Consider the following 19,912-nt stretch of genomic DNA (forward strand, 5'->3'; position numbering starts at 1 on the left):
GGGATGTGTGTTGATGCAGAATGGTAAAGTGATCGCCTATGCTTCTAGGCAGTTGAAGCCTTATGAGGAGAACTACCCTACTCATGATCTGGAGTTGGGTGCAGTGGTGTTTGCTCTCAAGATTTGGAGACATTACCTTTATGGAGCAATCTTTAAGGTATTTTCTGATCACAAGAGTCTCAAGTACATCTTCACGCAGAAGGAGTTGAACATGAGACAGAGGAGGTGGATGGAGCTGATTGGTGATTACGACATGGAAATCATCTACCATGAAGGAAAGGCCAACGTGGTTGCAGATGCTTTGAGTAGAAAGAGTGTACATTCCTTGTGTACAACTCTATCTTTGATGAGGCTGAGGGATGAGGTAGCGAGCTTTGGGATTCATATGATGCAGAAAGGGGATGCTATGGGTGACATGACAGTACACATGGAGTTTTATGATGATATTCGAGGTAAACAGGCTTTGGATCCTAAGATAGTGGAGTGGAGAGCTGGAGTAGAGAAAGGGACAGTGTCCCGGTTTTCCATTCATACAGATGGTAGCTTGAGGTTTGATGGTAGGTGGTGTGTTCCTAATGATGAGGAGTTGAAAAAGACAATCATGATAGAGGCGCATTGCACACCATATTCAGTTCATCCAGGTGGAGACAAGCTTTACAAAGATTTGAAGAAAACGTTTTGGTGGCCTGGGATGAAGAAAGAGACAATTTGAATTTGTGTCCCGTTGTTTGACATGCCGAGAGTTAAAGGGGAACAGAGAAGACCACAAGGTAAGATTCAGTCTTTGGAGGTGCCTGAGTGGAAGTGGGAATCCATTTCCATGGATTTCATTGTGGGTTTACCTAAGAGTCAACAAGGTAACAATATGATTTGGGTGATAGTGGATCGGTTGACCAAGTCAGCTCACTTTGTTCCAATGAAAGATACATGGACTAAGGCACAACTGGCTATGGCCTATCGAAAGAACGTGCTTAAGTTACATGGAGTCCCTAAGGACATAGTGTCTGACAGAGATGCGAGGTTTATATCAAGGTTTTGGAAGGAGTTGCAGGAATCGTTGGGAACAGCTTTGAAGATGAGTACTGAGATTTCATCCTGCGACAGGATGGGCAGACCGAGAGAACAATCAAGACTCTTGAGGATATGTTGCGAGCTTGTGTGATGGATTTTGGTGGTAGTTGGGAGCAGAGGTTGGACTTAATAGAGTTTTCTTACAACAACGGCTATCACACTAGTATTGGTATGGCACCGTTTGAGGCTTTGTATGGAAGGAGATGTAGGAGTCCGATCTGTTGGGAGGATAGTCTTTGAGGCAAAGTGGTTTTAGGACCAGAGATAGTACATGAGATGGTGGAACAGGTTAAGATGATCAGGGAACGGATGAGAGCGGCGGCAGATCGGCGAGAAGAGTTATGCGAGATCTACATCGTCGGGACATAGAGTTTCAGGTTGGGGACAAGGTTCTTCTGAAAGTGTCTCCTAGGCGTGGAGTCATGAGATTTGGGAAGAAAGGCAAGCTAAGTCAGAAGTTTATAGGGCCTTATGAAATCTTAGAGCGAGTTGGGGAAGTGGCTTATCGTTTGGCTTTACCGGCTGCTTTGGAGAGGGTGCATAATGTGTTTCATGTATCGCAGCTGCGGAAGTATGTGAGTGACCCATCACATGTGTTGGAGGCAGAGAGCTTAGAGCTGGATGAGTCTTTATCGTACCTCGAGGTGCCTAAGCAGATCCTAGACCGAAAAGTTAGAAAGACTAGGAGTGGTGAGACAGTTTTGCTTAAGATCCTTTGGTCTAACCATGAGACTGAGGAAGCTACATGGGAGGCGGAGGATATCATGAAAGAGCGTTACCCTTTCCTTTTTGATCAGGTATGTATGGTTACGGGGACGTAACCTTGTTTCTTTTAGGGGGGTAGGAGATGATCGCGAGAGTTTTTAAGAGTTTTTACACCCCTTGTATATGTTGTGTCGGTATGTTTGTCGGGATAAGTTGGGTTAGTAGCATGTTTTACGTTGTGTTTATTTTGACCTTCGAGTCGGGAAGCTTATAGGGTACCTTTGTTTGGTAGTGGTTTGAACTTCGGGGACGAAGTTCCTTTTAAGGAGGGAAGACTGTAATACTCCGTATTTATGGTCTTGGGGGTACTCTATCGAGTAGCCCTTACTCTGTCGAGTAAGGGTATGTTGCAGAATAAAATAGTTTCGACTGTTGGGCACTCGATCGAGTAGGGGCACTCGATCGAGTAGGGGGTACTCGATCGAGTACCTTGGGTACTCGATCGAGTGTCCGGTTTACGGGGAGTTTTCTCGGGTTTTGTTAATTACGCGATTAAGGTATTTAAACCAATTCGTCTTTGTTCTAAATCACTTTTTTACAAAACCTAAAACCTGTTTAAGAGAGAAAGCAACTTGTCTTCTTCCTAATCGCGTTCTTGACAATTCCCGGAGTTCAGACGGTCGGTTTGCATCGTAGTTCGTGTCGTTGGATTCCTTGCGTCGAGGGTAAGCTTTTAATGTAATTTATATCATGTTTTGTTAAGATTGATGAAACCCTAATTTGGGATTTGGGGGTTGTTATGAGTAGTATTTGAATGGTAGTCTTTATGTGTTATATGTTAGGAGGAGAATTCATAGAAGAGGCGTTTTGAGACAGCTGTAGATACCGTCTGCGTGTTGTGCTTTCCAGGTAGGATTTCCTACTCAGTATTAGTCCCATAATGGGATATTGGTGATGTGCTGTAGTTAGTTGATTGATATGATGATTGTAATTGTGTTTGTGATTGTGGTTGTGTTTATTGATGGTTCTCGAGATGCGTTCTCGGCTGAGTGGGGTCACTTGCGGGAGTGATCTCACGCCCTAGTTTCGCCCTTCGTGGAACCCACCACGAAAGGGGATGTGCACATTAATGGACAGGGTTATCGCTCGTACGATGAGCGGGGCTTAGGTGGGAACGGCAGTGCGGTCCCCACGTGGTGGGTCCAGTGGACGATCGGTGATTGAGACGGTTGGTTGGATGTGCGTGTGTGTGTGTGTGTGGCGGTTCATTTGTCTGTTTGTCTTATTGTTGTTATCTATTTTGATTGTGTGATTAATCGACCCGGTGTTGTTTTGAAAACTGCGGTGATCCATTCGGGGATGGTGAGCAGATATTGAGCAGGTAAAGAGATGATACGGGGATAGCTGGGATGGCCACGACATGACGATAGAGTCTTCCGCTGTAGTTTAGCTTTTATTTCTATTTCAGTTGAGAACAGTTAGTTTGGAATAATGTATTGTACTTTAAGTTTGGGTTTCAAGGATTGTACTTATTCATTAAATTACTTATAATAAATGTTGTTTCTGTTTTGTCTATTTGATTATCATACCTCGGGCAACCGAGATGGTGATGTCTTCATACCTGAGTGGTCCTGGTAAGGCACTCGGAGTATGGGGGTGTTACATACTGGCCGGTTGTGGTGAGTGCTTTATCCTTCTTTATCCTTGATTTTGAGAATGCGATGAAAGATCATGATTAATGAGGAACATTTGACTTTGCAGGAGGTTGAGGCGGCGGGCATCGAGCCCCCAGAGTACCCCGAGACCCTTGAGTACACTGACACAACCGGAAGGACGACGATCTCCGAGGTGCGTGACTTTGACGTGGCTGTGACGGATGCTGGCCTGGATGATTGGCAGCATCTAATTCGGAAGGTGAGCCTCTAATTTGCATGATTTCTGTGTAAGAACACATTTGATTGAACTTATTCAATTATTGAGAACTTCTTTTTGAAAATGCAGGTTGCGCCGTCTCGGTTTGTTGGTGTTATGGAGGGTGGCCAACCGGCTGCGAGCTACTGCCATCGAGGCACTTGTCGGCGGTCGAGGTCGTCAGGTATGAACCTTTCGTCTATTTCATTTTTGAATTTTTATTTTCTAACTTTTCTTGTAATTGCTTGAAATGATTGACATGAGCCAATTTTGCTGTTTGCAGGGGGATCGTGAGCTGGAGCGAGAGTTGGCCCAGTCTCGGGAGGAGACAGCTCACTTGTTGAGGGAGGTTGAGGTTCGCGACGTCGAGGTTGCTGCTCTCGCGGCAAGAGTTGCGGAGCTAGAGGGCGACCGGCAGTAGTTTTGTCTTGTTGTTGTTTGTTTTGCACTTTTGTACATTTTTGAACCTACATTTTGGACTTTTGGACTTTTGGATTTTGGTTGGGGCTCGAGCCCCCAGTTTGTTGTACATTTCCCTTTTTTGGTTGTATATATGATGGCCTGAGTGCCTTTGCTGCTGGGTTGCGTTGCTTGTATCTGCAGGTTAGCTTTGAACAGGTTTGGTAGATGACGGTTTACGCCGTCACGCTGCTGAAATTTACATAGAAATCACGTAGAACATACATTTGTATATACATATGGCCTAAATTAGCGCAAAACGAATGACTCAAAAATGCAAAAAATTGCCGAAAATGACCGGACGGTAGGGAGGGTTACCCCTAAAAAAATGAAAAAAATATAGACTTATAAGTTAGAAATGAAATGATTAGAAATAAAAGAAATATATATAAGTTTTGAAATAAATTAAAATGAAAATTATTCCCTAAAAGGAAAATATACAAGGGTGTTAAAATGGCGAAAATGCTGATATTGTCTCGAAATGCGTGCCCGCGAGATTAGGAAACACGAAATATGGCAATTTTCACGTATTTACCAAAATAATAACCCGTAGGAATAGGAAATTGTTTGCCACGGAATTTAGGAAAGATCCAACGCGGAAAATCACAGATACCTTGCTGAGGAAGAGGCGCAGCAGGAGCTGCGTCCTTTTGAAGAGGCGCAGCAGGTGCTGCGCCTGTTCCCAGGCGTGTCTGTTCTGACAGATTTTAGGAAACAGAGTTTAGTATAAATAGAGGCGTTGATAGAGGTTTTATTCACACAATTCTTCCGTCTCTTCTTCGTCTTATTACATAAAACTCTCAATATAATCACTCATCATGAATACTTTGGAGATTCGCCTAAAAGAGTGGACCAATGAGTTTTCCAACATGGAGAAGCACGACATGGGCGCTTATAATCTCGGATCATTGTTGAGTTTGAAGCTTATCAAGGTTGTCAAACCATTCTTAGATGCATGCCTTGATTATTGGGACCCGAACTATCATGTTTTTACGTTCCATGGAGGCGACATTTGCCCATTTCCTGAAGAAATTGCTGCGATCGGTGGGTGGGACCCAGAACACTTGCCTGCCATTCCTTCTACTTCGCAAGAGTATAAGAGCAAATTTAGAGACTTGCTTGGATTGACAAGGCTCGAGTTGGACCGTTTAGTGACCTCGAAAGGAGTGCGAATGTTGGACTTCATTGACCGATTCATTAACAGGGCCGACCCCACAGTTTCTTATGTTGATAGGCGAAGAGCATTCGGATTCTGCTTGTTGTATGTATATGTCCTTCAAGGGCATGTTGATGAAGACTTGAGAGGCGATCCCCGTCTCCTGGGCCTAGTTGAGCAAATGGAGCTGCGCAGGAGCCCAGCTTGTTTATGCTTAGGAGAGATCCTATTGGGTTTGGATAATAGGAAAGCCAATCGCGACCTACCATACTTGGGAAGTCCCGTTATTCTGCAGGTAAAAGAACATTTTTCTCTCTCTTTTTTTTTCGTTCGTTTTTTTTTGTTCGTTTTTTTTGTTCGTTTTTTTTGTTCGTTTTTTTGTTCGTTTTCTAATACCCGCTTTTGGTAGGTTTGGCTTATGGAGCGTCTTCGATTGATCGAGCCCCCAGTTCATGTTCCTTCTTATCATGCTCGTTCGATTGCAATGAGGACCAGGCTTTACATGGTGGACTTCACACGAGTTTGCAATTATTGGGAGAACAAATTGAAGAGTGATGATGGCCCCTTGATTAGGTAGATTTTACCATGGTGGCACCTCAAATCCGTCACTAGAGTGTTTTCCTTGGATTATACTCGATCTGTGCGCATTCCTGGCTTGGAATTCATGGGATGCATCTTCCCGGAAAGGCTGATGAGACAGGTTGGACTAAAGCAGACAATCCCGAAGCTTGACACCGTCCCGCAAACTGCCGTGGCGCTTACTACTGAGAGTCGAAGGGAGTGGGCCATTAAATGGGCTCAGAGAAATGTATGGTTCTTGAACTCTTCTGTTAGTGCCTTATGGGTGTCGGATTCCTATCTGCGATGGAGGAAGGCTACTACTTCGGAGGAGCGCGAGAGATTGAGGAAGCGCGAGCCTGTTGACTACAAGGTGCGCGAGGTGGAAAAGGAGAAAGAGAAGCATCTGACTGAGGGAGAGGAGGAAGCCGGGTTCCGAGTTGTTCATCCTTCGAAGAAACCGAAGACCTCTCCTGTCGTGGACAAAGTGATTGACAAGAATGGGAAGGCTAGGCCTCGAGAAAGACCGTTGGTGATTAGGTCCGAAGTGGCGCAAGAGCGTCCGGCTCGAGGTCGTGACAAGAAGTATGACAAAAATGACAAGGGCAAAGGGAATATGGAGGAATAGCCCGAGTCTTTATTATTATTTATTATTATAATTGTAATAAGAAGGTGGGGTTTTTAGAATCCTAGCCTATTTTTATTTTTATTATGTAACGTATTATTATAAAATGAATGAAAATAAAAAAGGTTAATTGGTTATGAAACCGTTGTGATTTTCCTATTTGTTATTCTTGTCGAATTCCAAATGCAATGCAAATGTCCTTCTATTTACATTTTGAAGATAATTGGTTGTATCCCGTGAATGATTGCCTACGTATTCATTAAGAAAATGAAATAAAACCCTTGCGCGTAGTTCGAGTAAATGTAAAAGAATAATTGTTCTAAGCAAGAGCTTGTAATGAACTTAGAAGATAAGCATGAGCTTTTTGCTTACTCTGAAGGTGCAGTTTAGTTTATTCGATGATATAAGGATGACAAATTTGTCAAAATGCAAGAGCAGAGTGACATTAGCTTATTTCAGCTTGGCCAGGGGCCGTTTATTTAGTGCCACAAGAGCGACACGTGAGGTTACGCGAGGCGCGTTTTTGTTCCTATTCTAGGCATAATACCGCTTTAGTTGGTCGAGGTTTGTTGGGTTGGAAAATTCATTCCCATCTAGGTCTGTAATCCTAACCGCACCCCCTGGAAGTATGAACTTGACTAGAAATGGTCCGGCCCAATTAGGTTTGAATTTTTCCCGTGGATCGACAGGTAAAAGAGCTCTAACCGACTTGAGTACTAAGTCTCCTTCCTTGATGTTTCTTGGCTTAACCCTTTTGGTGAAAGCTCGTTTGATACGTCCTTGATATGTTTGGACATTATGCAAGGTGCGTAGCCTACGTTCATCCAGGAGGATGAGTTCTTCATATCTATCCCTCTTCCAATCGGCTTCCGGGATTTGACTTTCGAGTAAGATACGCAAGGATGGTATTTCTAACTCGACTGGTTGTACAGCTTCCATGCCGTAGGTCAAATAGAAAGGTGTGGCCCCAGTGGGAGTCCTAACAGATGTGCGATATCCCCACAAAGCAAAGGGTATCTTACTTGGCCAATCTCGATAGTTGTCAATCATTTTCTTGAGAATTGTGACAACGTTCTTGTTTGCTGCCTCTACCGCGCCATTAGTCTGTGGTCTATATGGCGACGAGTGGTGATGCCTAATTTTGTACTTGGCTAGCAATTGCTCAGTCTCAACTTGGAAATGTGATCCATTATCACTAATGATCTCATGTGGGCAACCGTATCGACAGATGATGTTGTTTTGTATGAACTTTGCCACGTTTTTAGCCGTAAGACTAGTGTAGGAAGCCGCTTCTACCCATTTGGTGAAATAGTCGATTGCCACTAGGATGAAACAGTGACCTCCTGTTCCGGCTGGGGTTATCTTCCCGATTATATCAATTCCCCAGGCAGAAAATGGCTAAGGAGAGGTCATTGAATAGAGCAATGAAGGAGGGACATGTTGTACATTCCCGAAGATTTGGCAGTTGTGGTAATGTCTTACATATTTGATGCAATCGGATTCCATTGTGGTCTAATAATACCCCAAACGTGTGATTTTCTTTGCCATCATGGGCCCACTCATGTGAGGACCGCATTCTCCATCATGGACTTCTTCCATCACTTTCCGTGCCTGTGAATGATCAAGGCAACGTAGGATTACACCAAGAGGTGTTCTTTTGTATAACTCTCCTTGCATGAGAACGTATTGGGAAGCTAGTAGGCGTACAACACGTTGTCCCCTTTTGTCCATATTTGGTGGATAGGTGCCGTTGAGCTTGAAATTTAGGATTGCTTGGAACCAGGGTTCCTGTGCGATTTCCTCTTCATCGGTGATTTGATGGACATAAGCCGGCTCTGACCGTCGCTCGATGCATAAAGGCATTTCCACCATGTCATCTGGCATATTAATCAAAGATGCGAGTTTTGCAAGAGCATCTGCAAATTGATTTTTTTCCCGAGGTAGGTGTAGATAGGTCACGTGATCAAAGAATTGGGCCACTTGGTCTATCTTGGCTTGATAAGGTGCTAAGCTTTCGCTTCGGATTTTCCAAGATCCCGTAACTTGATTGATGATCAGGGATGAATCCCCATGCACTCGAAGGTTTTTAATGCCTAAGCTCACTGCCGCTTGTAGTCCAATGAGACAAGCTTCGTATTCTGCAGCATTATTTGTCACCTCGAAGTCGAGTTTGACAGAGATTGGTGTATGCTCGCCTTCAGGAGAAATGAGCAACACTCCTATTCCAAATCCTCTTAAGTTTGATGCTCCATCAAAATAAAGGTCCCAGGAGTCTACATCGATTTGGAGTATATCCTCGTCTGGAAATGACCAAGTATCTATTGTTTGTGCATCATTGATGGGATTTTCTGCGAAGAATTCGGCAACGGCGCACCCATTTATAACTTTTAGAGGCACGTATTTATGATCGAACTCTGAGAGCATCAAAGTCCATCTTGCTAGGCGTCCATTGAGGACGAGTTTCTCGAAGAGGTATTTGATTGGATCCATTTTGGAGTATATTTTGACGGAGTAGCTAAGCATGTAATGGCGTAGCTTCTTCGTTGCCCATACAAGAGCGAGGCATGTCTTTTCAAGTTGTGAGTATTTGCATTCGTACTCCAAGAACTTCTTACTAAGGTAGTAGATAGCCCTTTCTTCTTTTCCTACGGTTTGAGCTAGCATAGCACCCATGGCTGTTTCGGTTACTGTGAGATATAAACCAAGAGGTTGATCTCGTTGAGGCGGCATGAGCACTGGTGGTTTAGCTAATATCTCCTTGATTCGGTCAAATGCCTTTTGACAGTCATCATCCCACATGGTGTGATCCGTTTTTATGAGCTTCTTGAAGATAGGTTCACAAATCATGGTGAGTTTCGATATGAATCGACTTATATATTGCACTTTCCCCAGGAATCCTCTGACTTCTTTTTCCGTTTGAGGTTGTGGCATTTCGATCAGAGCCTTGATTTTGGAAGGGTCTATTTCTATACCTCGTTGGCTAACGACGTATCCCAGGAGTTTGCCAGATGTTACTCCGAATGCGCACTTCTGAGGATTGAGTCTCATGTTGTACTTTTGTAGCCTTGAGAAAAATTTGCGAAGGTTCGCAATGTGCCCTTCTCTATCCTTGGATTTGACAATCATGTCGTCTACGTATACCTCAACTTCTTTGTGCATCTTTTCATGTAAGAGTGTAGTTGCGGTGCGTTGATATGTAGCTTCGGCGTTGATTAACCCAAACGGCATGACCGTATAGCAATAAGTTCCCCATTGAGTGACAAAGGCGGTCTTATGCATGTCTTCTATGGCCATCTTGATTTGGTTATAGCCCGCATACCCATCCATGAAGGATAGTAATGTGTGGTCTGCAGTATTGTCCACTAATATGTCGATATGTGGTAAAGGGAAGTCATCTTTAGGACTTGCTTTGTTTAAGTCCCTAAAATCAACACAAACACGGATTCTCCCATCCTTTTTGGGTACATGTACTATGTTGGCTACCCAGTCAGAGTACTCGGAAACTTTGATGAACCCGGCTTTGAATTGCTTATCGACTTCTTCCTTAATCTTGAGAGCCCATTCTGTTCTCATTCGGCGAAACTTCTGTTTCACAGGCTTGAAGCCTGGCTTAATTGGGATTCTATGTTCGACGATATCCATGTCGATCCCTGGTATGTCTTTGTAGGACCAAGCGAAGACGTCTTTGAACTCGTGTAGGAGGTCTATGAAGTCGGCCCTTCCGGTAGAGCTCAAGGTAGTTCCTATCCTAAGTTCTTGGGGTTCTAGTTCGGTTCCTACATTGATGGGTTCGGTGTTCTCTATTACTGGTCCCCCTTCCCCTTCCTGTAGTATTTCTTTGGCTACGTAGGGAGGTATCTCAATTGAGTCTGGGTCTTGGTCACCCTCAGTATCATCGTAAATAGAATTGCACTCAAGATAACACAAAGAGTAAGCAGAACCTGATTTATTCATATTAAAGTTTGAGAAAAGTTGAAACAAAGAAGCCATCTGATCTGTGGTCAGTGGCGGTAAAGAGACAGTTGTTGGAACATTTCCCGAACTACTGTTACTATTCAAGGCTAAGCTAGGAGAAACAAAGGGAATGGGGATGACGATAGGAGGAGACTCCTTAGTGACTTCTCTAGACTCCGACTCTGACTCCGACTCTGACTCTAACTCGAATTCATCGTCTTCTGGTTCTCCTTTGAACATCTCTCCTTCTCCAGTGGTGAGGTTGAAGAGTCTTCCTTGATTGTTGGTCCACTTGATTGATTTTCTCCATCCTTTCTGCTGATTCGCGTTTGTTTCTGTGATTAACGCGGTAGGGTTGAAGTGATCGCCTTGAAGTATCATGGTAATGATCTCATCCTGCGCGGCTCTAACAAATCGATCTTCTCCAAACAATAGACTAACAGCTTGTTCGTCTAAGCAAGGTGCTTGATGAGCTTTGACGGTAGGAACCGTTTCTGGAGGAATGAAGTAGCAATTGTGAAAGATCTCGATTCCGACTAGCTTCCTTTCGAGATAGTGCCAAGGTTCGGAAAACCCGTGGAAGATTTCTAGACTTCCTTCCTTAAAAAAGTATCCATTTAGGGTGGGGAGATAGGGTCGCATTTGGACTCCTACGTACTTACGATTTTGAACTTGAGCAAGCATCTCAAGAACTTCCTCTTTAGTGGGTTTGTACCCTAGTCCAAGTGGTATCTTTTTTGAGTTGCCTTCCTTGTAGGGTGCGAAGGTGTTTCTTCGGATAGGGTTCAAAGGCATTCCAGGGAAGTATCCCTGGGATTTGAGTATGTGGTTGACCGCCAAGTTGGAGTAGGGATCATAGTATAAAGGTGCCAATTCACTTTCTATGACACTTATGCTTTGGAAGCCCCCAAGTTCATATACTGGATCTGCAAGGACTTGATTATTCGACTTCTTTTCGATTATTGCCTTGATGGGTGACGAAGTGATCGTCACCACTTTGCCATTTAGTGGGATCTTGATCTTTTGATGAAGGGTTGATGTTACCGCTTTGGAAGCGTGAATCCAAGGTCTTCCTAGAAGTATGTTGAAGGAAGCTTCAATGTCCACTATTTGGAAGTTAACCTTTCGCTCAATTGGCCCTGTGGCTATGGTTAGGTTAACGAGTCCTACTACCTTCCTTCGTTTACCATCATATGCGCGAACACCTTAATTGGTGGGGGTCCAATCCGACTCTTTCATGCCTAATTTGTATGCCGTTTTGAGGGGTATGACGTTGACCGCGGCGGAGCCATCATCAACCAAGATCATTGGCACATTCTTCTTTAGACAAATGACGGTGATTGTGGACAAGGCCCTCGGGAACTGCGTCCGCGGGATCCACACTAGGCCTAATCGACTCGAGGTTCTTTCGAATCGAATTAAGACAAATTAGAGTCGCCACAAAGTTTTTTGGGAACTTGGAACCGTTCAAGTCAACTTTACACCTTTCATCGAAAAGCATAAAGCCAATCGACTACGAGTGATTAAATATAAAGACTTGTACCCTATATCACTCGATTTGAATGACTCTCGTAATCCCATGGTATTTAGACGGATCCACAAACCATAGATCTTGAGTAAGGGGTGAGGGTACGTGTTAGGAAGCCCATAAGGACACCTAACCCCGCCCGTCAATAACGGCCTCTACTAAGTCAAGTATCGGATTTCAAACAAGGTCATAGCTACTACGATATATGATATGCAAACATCGTTTTCAAAACCCTAACATGTGAAGTTTCTATGTCAATTTAGATGCAACTAAACTAACTTTGTCAAAGTTGTAATTTAGCATGTGGGTTGATTGATCTAACAACATACAAAGCAAACAAGGCTTAAGGGGAATGGGGGAGCCGTTGGGATCTACCCTATTACAACCCAGGCATTTCATGCCGACACAACGAGAATTTAGAGATACAACTCGATCTAAATACAATTGCTATATACGACACCATACACGACACATGGCCATTCGGCCTAGGAAAACGTGCACAAAGGGGTGGCCCACGGCTTACATGACTCACGGCCATGGGTCACTCCTCGTAATGCGTGCTTTTACTTAATCTTATCGAATTAGACATAGGGCTACGCATCAAAGCATGCATTAGCATAAATCAGGCCATGTTGCTTTAAACAACATGCGATTTACTACGCTATCACATGCATTGGGGCACAACCATCTAACCAAACAAGACTAAGGTTTTTTGAGGAAGTTTTGACTCGATAAAAGTAAAACAAACTTGAAAATTACAACTCGATGAACAAACTATAAATTACAAGCTACGAAACGACAAAGAACAAATGATATAAAACAAACGAGGCAAGAAGGGACACGGCCACCCTCACGGCCTAAAGCCACGTCCACCCTAGTTCCTAGGTTAGATTCATTAGTTAGATAGATTTGCGAAGCGATGCGGGATGTACATTAGAAAACGACGATAAAAGAGGTCAGAAAGCTTTGCTTAAAACCGGGTGCTCTACACGGCCTAAGGGGTCGAATTAGGTCAAGTTTGCTAATTAATTTAACTCATCAAGTGTTAATAAGAAGGTGCTAATCACGCACTCTTATACTAGCGAGAAATTAGGTGAAAGAGAGAGATGCATTCAATTAAGTTACAGAATTGTTAGTTGATTTTAATGCTTGTGTCGAAGCCACCTAACGTGTCTAATTAGGTTATTAAATTGACCTAATGTCGTCTAATTGAGTCATATGTTAACAATCAGAGGTCGAACTAATATGTGAATGGTCCTAGGGTAGGTCGAATTAAACGAAAATAGAGAGGGGTCAAAAGCGAAGAGCGAAGTTAGAATTCGTTTTATTAATGCCCTACCTTGAACACGAGGATATGTAAATGAGACGGGCGTTACGACCGACTGATGTAGCGGATTTCTTTCCCATCTCAAGTCAACGCGGGTGTTTGTGGTGGTACTTTAACTCATACTCGGACTAAACTAGTTTTATAGTTAATGATAACAATCGATAAACAAAATAAAACGAAACAATAAAACACAAACATAAAAAACGAAATAAAAGGGAGAAAGAGGAGGATTTGATTCACCCTCAACCTACATGTATCGTTGACACCGTCTTGGGTCGTAATCGATGGTAGATTTTATCTCGAGAGGCCGTCGTCGACGAAGAAACAAAGCAAACAACACGTTTTTTGCAAATCTGGACAGCAACTTTCAAACTGCGATTTCTCTCTCGTTTCACAGTGAAAATTCGATTTAAAAGATGTTTTGAAAACTAGAAAGAGAGGAGAACAGAGATCTTAAAACAATCCCTGCTCGTTTTGAATTATTGGGCACGAAAAACGAGCACAAACAGAACTGGACAGACAGGAAAAGCCGCGAAAACAGAGTGTATAACACTCTGTTTTTCGAGGGAATTCGTGTACTCTCAAGGGCAATTTGGCTCGTGAATCTTTGTCTAAGATGTAGATGGATGTTGTGTGGTTAATTAGGAACAAGAAACTCGAATTTTAATGGAGGTTTGAGGGTTGAATGAACGGTTTCAAAGAGGACACACAAACTGATTCTCAGTTTGTAAGTTGGTTTTGTCGAGGGTTTTTGAGAGGCAATTAGGGTTTGTTTTTGGGATTTAAAGCTTGTAAGTGACGGTAGTATGTATGGAGAACTTAGAGGAATGAAAGTATGGAAGAGGGGAGGTATTTATAGGGAGTTAAAATAGGGTAAAAGAGAGCAACAAGCAGTCGGGCTGCTCTGTTTCGCTGCTGCTGTCCAGCAGCTATTGTGAGCTCGTGTAGGGTTTTGGAGGGGTTTTTCTTGGTGGTTAAGCTAGGGTAATATGGGTAGGATACTAGGGTATGGATTAGGGTTAATGGGCATGGGTTTAAGTGGTTTTTGGAACGGGTTTGGGGCTGTTTAGTGGACTCGGGTTGAAGGGTGACGGACTGGTTTGTGCTGCTGTTTGGGGCTCGAAAATAAGGAGGTATGGACGTGGGTTTGCATGGTATTAGGGCCTGGTTATGAGGGTGAGTGATGGGTTGGGTTATGGGTCAAGAGTTGGTTCGAGTTTGCTTCGAAAATCGTGCCCAAATCAAGTTGAAAACGAGCTCAAAATCGCGTATAAAATCGTCGTAAAAAACGAGTTCTTCAAATACGATTTATAAAACGATTTAAATTGATTTTTCAAATCAATTAACTAAAGAATGATTTTTCAAATAAAAAAATATATTTTATTTTCAATAAAATAAATTTAAGAAAATAAATTCAAGTTAAAACAATAAAATGAATTCACTCAAAAAAATATTTAATTTAAATATCATTTAAATTGATAAAATATTTCATCGACGACGCCCATTCTACATCGTAAAACGAGCTCCAAATAATGACAATGACAACTAAAGAATACATGTATCCTATCATCATCGGGTGTTTGTCGGGTTCTCTATAAATTCCAATATCGACGGATACGGGTATCTACAGTGATGTAAAGAGCCAAGTTGTGACTAGCGCCAAAAGGTGGCAAATCTTCGTCTGAGAAAGTAATAGGATTACTTAGCTTCGGTGATTCTTGGAAGACCAAGTTGACTACATCTTCGGGAGTGGAGTTATGCGCTACATTTAGTTTGGCCAAGGCTTGCAGTAAAGCTTGGCAATGGGGAAATGAACTTGCTACTAGTTGCCAGACTGAAAGATCAGCCTTTGTGTAGATACCCATATCCGTCGATATTGGAATTTATAGAGAACCCGACAAACACCCGATGATGATAGGACACATGTATTCTTTAGTTGTCATTGTCATTATTTGGAGCTCGTTTTACGATGTAGAATGGGCGTCGTCGATGAAGTATTTTATTAATTTAAATGATATTTAAATAAATGTTTTTTTAGTGAGTTCATTTTTTTTTATTTAAATGATATTTAAATTAAAGTCTTTTTCAAGGTGATTTCAATTTAATTTATTTTATTTTGAATTTATTTTCTTAAGTTTATTTTATTGAAAATAAAATAATTATTTGATTTGAAAAATCATTTTATGAGTATATTTGATTTGAAAAATCATCTATTTTAATGTGTTAATTGATTTGAAAAATCGATTTGAAAATCGAAAAGAACTCGTTTTGAACATGTGTTTTTGAGCTCGATTTTAACTCGGTTTTTGAGCCCGTTTTCTTTACGAATTGGCACGAATCTCGAGTACACTAACCAACCTAGACCACTACCCATCCAACCCCAGTTCGAACCCCATAACCATGACCCAAATCCCGTCCCAAATCACCCCCAACAGCCCGCGCAAAACACAAAGCAGCCCCCCTGTTTCGCAGCTCAAACCCGAGTCCAAAATCCGCTCCAAATACCACCAAAACCCGTGCCCATTAACCCTAACCCATACGCTAATATCCTACCCATATTACATTACCTTAATCACCAAGAAAACCCCCCAAACGAACCCTAGAAAACCCCCCAAAAGCTGCTGGACAGCAGCTATGCTCAGCCAAGCCCGTCTACCTCTCCTCCCTTTTACCCTACTTTAACCCCTTATAAATACCCCCCCTTTACCATACATTTATTCCTATAAGTTCTACATACATCCTACCTTCACTCACAAGCTTTAAACCTCAGAAACGAACCCTAATTGCCTCTCAAAAACCTTCCACAAAACCGACATCCAAACTGAAATAGTTTGTGTGTCCTCTTCGAAAAACAATTCGTTCCTCCTTCAAACCTCCATCAAAACTCGAGTTTCTTGTTCCTAATTAACCATATAACATCCATCTACACATTAGACAAAGATTTACGAGCCAAATTGCCCTTGAGAGTACACGAAATCCCTCGAAAAACAGAGTGTTATACACTCTGTTTTCGCGGTTTGTTCCTGTCTGTCCTGTTCTGTTTGTGCTCGTTTTTCGTGCCCAATAACTCAAAACGAGCAGGGGTTGCTTTAAGATATCTGTTCTCCTCTCTTTCTAGTTTTCAAAACATCTTTTAAATCGAATTTTCATCGTGAAACGAGGGAGAAATCGCTGTTTGAAAGTTGCTGTCCAGATTCGATAAAAACGCGTGTTTGCTTTGTTTCTTCGTCGACGACGGCCTCTCGAGATAAAATATACCATCGATTACGACCCAAGACGGTGTCAACGATACATGTAGGTTGAGGGTGCATCAAATCCTCCTCTTTCTCCCTTTTATTTCGTTTTTTTATGTTTGTTTTTTATAGTTTGTTTTTATTCGTTTATCGTTTTTATTTATCGATTGTTTAATTAACTATGAAACTAGTTTAGTCCGAGTATGAGTTAAAGTACCACCATGAACACCCGCGTTGACTTGAGATGGGAAAGAAACCGCTACATCAGTCGGTCGAACACCCCCGTCTCATTTACATATCCTCGTGTTCAAGGTAGGGCATTAATAAAACGAGTTCTAACTTCGCTCTTCGCTTTTGACCCCTCTTTTGTTTCGTGTGATTCGACCTACCTTAGGACCCGTCACATGTTAGTATGACCTCTTATTGTTAACATATAACTCATTTAGATGACATTAGATCAATTTGATAACCTAGTTAGACACATTAGGGTACATCGACATAGCTTTTAAAATCAATCGACAATTCTGTAACTTAATGAACGCATCTCTCTCTTTCACCTAATTTCTCGCTAGTATAAGAGTGCGTGACTAGCACCTTCTTATTAACACTCGACGAGTTAATTTAATTAGCGAACTTGACCTAATTTGACCCCTTAGGCCGTGTAGAACACCCGGTTTTAGGCGAAGCCTTCTGACCTCTTTTTTTGTCATCGATTTCTAATGTATTTTCCGCATCGCTTTGCAAATCCATCTAACCTAATGAATCTAACCTAGGAACTAGGATAGCCGTGTATGAGGTCGTGTTTGGCCGTGTCTTTTGTATCCCTTTTCTCGTTTTTTATCTTAGTCTCATTGTTTGTATCTTGTAATCAATTTGTGTTTATCGAGTCGCGTTTTGTAACTTGTTTGTAATTAGTTCTCCTTTATCGAGTTAAACGATTTCTAAAAACCTTAGTTTTGTTTAGTTAGACGGTTGTGCCCCAATGCAAGTGAGAGCGTAGTAAATCGCATGTTGTTTAAAGCAACATGGCCCGATTTATGCTAATGCATGCTTTGGTGTGTGACCCGATGTCTAATTCGATAAGATTAAGTGGAAGCACGCATTACGAGGAGTGATCCAAGGCCGTGAGTCATGTAGCCCGTGAGTCACCCCTTTGTGCACGTTTTCCTAGGCCGAATGGCCATGTGTCGTGTATGGTGTCGTATATAGCAATTGTATTTAGATCGAGTTGTATCTTTAATTTATTGTTGTGTCGGCATGAAATGCCTGGTTTGTAATAGGTAGATCCCACGGCTCCCCCATTCCCCCTTAAGCCTTGTTTGCTTTGTTTTGTATGTTGTTAGATTAATCAACCCACATGCTAAATTACAACTTTGACAAAGTTAGTTTAGTTGCATCTAAAACGACATAGAAATTGTTTTCACATGTTAGGGTTTTAAAACGATGTTTGCATATCATATATCGTAGTAGCTATGACCTTGTTTGAAATCCGATACTTGACTTAGTAGAGGCCGTTATCGACGGGTGGGGTTAGGTGTCCTTATGGGCTTCCTAACACGTACCCTCACCCCTTACTCAAGATCTATGGTTTGTGGATCCGTCTAAATACCATTGGATTACGAGAGTCATTCAAATCGAGTGATATAGGGTACAAGTCTTTATCTTTAATCACTCGTAGTCGATTGGCTTTATGCTTTTCGATGAAAGGTGTAAAGTTGACTTGAACGGTTCCAAGTTCCCATAAAACTTGGTGGCGACTCTAATTTGTCTTAATTCGATTCGAAGGAACCTCGAGTCGATTATGCCTAGTGTGGATCCCGCGGACGCAGTTCCCGAGGGCCTTGTCCACAGTTTGGCGACTCCGCTGGGGAAAAGAGGACTAGTTACACTTTGTTTCTAGGGTCTTTTCCTCCGAGGTGAAACTTGAAAAGAAAGTGTTGGAAAGTAAAACATTACTCATAGTGCTACGATTCATGCATAAACCCTTAAGGACTTGCCCGGGCTGTCCCAGCGTTTCTTCGTGATGCGTGGGGGGCGACGTCCCACTGTGCTAGGAAGCTGCACATTGCTCGCTTCCACTCCACCTCGCGTGGTTCTTGATGGTGGGGACGATCTTCTAGGTACTCTACCTTAAGACACCTTGCTCTATAAGACCGCAAAAGGATGGAGGGCATAGACCTTCTTGTAGAAGACTTGCCGAGACTTAGAGATGTCTAGGAGCATACATCCTTGTAACATGAGAATGACAATGTGCAAATTGTTTTCCCGAGTCTTTTCGAAATTTCCCATGTCCTTTTCAAAACCGAACTTTTGAACAACTTACTTTCAAAATAGCATGGTTTTAAAAACGCGGAATGCTGCCCAAATAGGACTAGAATTTTCGGCCCAAAATGAGCTTTTATAGCCATGCATTGCCCATTTCAAATCTCATTTTCGAATCAATCTTTCGTTTTTTTTCAAAACCAATCCAAAATGCCTCTCGAACCTCAACCAAGCATGAAATGCGTCAAGTCGTGTCCAGGTCATGGCCGTGTGAGGCCGGGTGTGTTTCGTTCTAAGAGTCTAGAACACGACCTTGTTGGGTCACCCAAGCTCACCTCTTGGGCGTTGAGTCATGTTGGTCGACCTTTTGGTCTAGGATAGTCCACAAAAACGCCCAAGCTAGGCCATTTAGGGCGTTTCACCCGAACCTATGGGCTATGTTAGTCCAATCATGGGTTTAGTCACACCGAATCCAGTTTAGAATCGTGCTATGACAGTTTGAGTCATGTCGTTTTGCCGAGTTTAAAATGAACCAAGGTCTAAATCCAACCGTGAGTCGAACCTTTGGTTAGTCAGTCTCAAGTCGAGTCTTTGTTTGAGTCAAGTTGGGGTCGTGTCCTTAAGTGTGCAGGGGCTCTTACTTTAAATATTGACTCAGTACGGGGTTTTCTTGTAGAAAGGCCGCCAAAAACCCGACGTCAAGCAATGGAAGATGCTGTTAACAAGCTCACTGAGGCCGTGAACCTCATGATGACCCGAATGGATGCAATCGAATCTAAGCTGAGTGAAGATTCCCCTCCATCTACCCCACCTCTGACTGATCTGGAGAAACGGTTCAAGTTCATCGAAGACCGTTTGAAACTCTCCCAGGGGAAGAACATCCACTATGAGAATGCCAGGGCCTATGCCCCGGTTCAGGATAAGTTGCCCACGAACATAGTACTCACTGACATCTCAAAGTTCAAGGGCACCGAAGATCCAGTCCACCATGTTAAGGCCTATAAAGGGTACTTAGCACTGAAGGGAGTACCTGCTGACATGCTCTCTGAAATTTTTGCCCACTCTCTGGATGAACACCCGAAGGCGTAGTTCTATAATCTTGACCTTAAGAACTTCCCCACTT

The sequence above is a fragment of the Silene latifolia genome, chromosome 9, assembly GCF_048544455.1.
Source record: "Silene latifolia isolate original U9 population chromosome 9, ASM4854445v1, whole genome shotgun sequence".
Classification (NCBI taxonomy): Eukaryota; Viridiplantae; Streptophyta; class Magnoliopsida; order Caryophyllales; family Caryophyllaceae; genus Silene; species Silene latifolia.